Source organism: Lucilia cuprina, chromosome 4, assembly GCF_022045245.1.
Source record: "Lucilia cuprina isolate Lc7/37 chromosome 4, ASM2204524v1, whole genome shotgun sequence".
NCBI classification, from domain to species: Eukaryota; Metazoa; Arthropoda; class Insecta; order Diptera; family Calliphoridae; genus Lucilia; species Lucilia cuprina.
The window spans coordinates 52270361-52272386 of record NC_060952.1 but is presented as its reverse complement, the minus strand read 5'-3'; positions in this window follow the sequence as shown (position 1 = coordinate 52272386).

Genomic DNA, 2026 nt, shown 5'->3' with positions numbered 1-2026 from the left:
CGAATGTGGTAGAGTTAAAATTGTTTGGATAAAAATTGACAATTTTGGAAATAAAAAGTTTGTATCGATAGTTTTAATTACACACATTTGTTTCCAAAAACTTAATAAATCCATTTCACTTTTATTGATTATGCTATTGAAATCTAATAATTTAAGTTCTCGAAATTCCGTATCAATGTTTTGCATATTTTCTTCAGATACGAAATTTGGAAAATGTTTTGTTATTTCAAATATCGAATCTAATTCTCCATTTATCACAAAATTTGGATTTATTGCTCTTAAAGATTTATATTGATCTCCAAAATCAAATCTTTTAAAAACTTGATCGCAAAGTTCAATATAAAAATTTATGCAATTATTCACAATTTCATCCATTTCGTTTTTATTCAATTTTGTTATTAAATTTTTAGCATATATACCTAAATATACATTTTCAATATCTAAGAAATTTATTTTATTTTTGTATTCAATTAAATTCAATTCACATTTTAGTACATTTGTTTTAAAAAATTACTTATTACAATTTTTATCAATCTTTCCATTTGTGTTTATAAATTTTGTATTTCTGATGTTTCAATTTGAAACATTTTGTTTATACCTACTATTAATAATTCCGTGTATATATTTTAAAAATGACAAACATGTTTGGTTTTTGAAATTTAAATTATCTAAAATTGTTTTTGCAGTATCAATTTTATCTATGTTTACCACAAATGCAAAATAATTTTTTAAAGATTCGAAAAGATCTAGCAAACGATTAATACAGCTTCAAGTGAAAGCCAACGAGTTTGACACGGATGCAAAATTTTTAAAGGTTTTATTTCTAATAACTTTTGAATATCATTAAATTGTCCAAGTCGTTTGGGACTGTTTGATAAATAGTTATAAACATCTCTAGCCAAAGTTTCGACAGCTGATGGAAGTTTTAAGCAAGCATATGAAGAACATAATGCCAACGAATGGCAAACACATTTTATAACGAAAAGATGTGGAATATCTTTCTTTAACATTTGGGCAACTGAAATCGATTTTCCCGTCATTACGGGAGCACCATCCGCGGCAAATCCAATCATATTCTTTTTGTAATGTATATTGTGATTTTCAAAATGACTAATTATCAAATTGTGTAACGATACAGCGTCACACCTATCTACATTTGTAAGCCCAAAAAAGGTCTTTTATTTCAAAATTAATGCAAACTCTAACGACCAGGCATAATGATTTTTGATTTGACAAATCTGTAGATTCATCTACACATAAAGAAAATTTATTATCCTTTAAAATATCAGTTAGTGCTTGTAAGTGTGAGCTTCCAATTACATTTTTAATTATATCTGTTGCCTTTGTTCTACCTAAGGTCATATTAATCGCAGCGTTCGAATTTTTAAAGCATTGTTGGCATACCTTCGTCATGTGGTCTGCTGCAGCAAATGGAATATTATGCTCCACAATGAAAAGCGCTAAATTTATTTCAGCTCTTTTAGACGCATATTTTTCTGCTGTAAATACTGAATCAATCGTCTGCTGATTGTGGACTACTAATCTTGATGCATCCAAATGCTTCTTCGTATTGCATGCGCAATTAAATCAGTTTTTCCCGATGAAGTCTTAAGATCTGTGTTGCACAATTTGCAATAGACTTTTTGATTTTTTTTCTCAGCCCATATTTTAATTTTTGGATCATTTATCCAATCATCTTTTATCTTTCTCTTTTTCTTTTCAATCTAAAAAATATAGATATTATTTTTTTTTAATTTTAATATTGAATATTCTCGTTTAAAAAATATTTCTTACCGATTTATCAGCATCTTCTGGATTACTTTTGTCTAAAATACAAAAATGTTTACCTTTTATTTTTCGTTCCCTTTTAATGACAACCCTACAAGAACAGTGACAGTCATTTGACCGGTCATTTTACTGACACTAGTGAAGGAAATATCGATCACAGCGTAGAACAAAGTTTCTATCAAGTTCTTAAGGGCAATATGAAAAATTTGATGGAAACTTTTGTGTACATGTGATATTG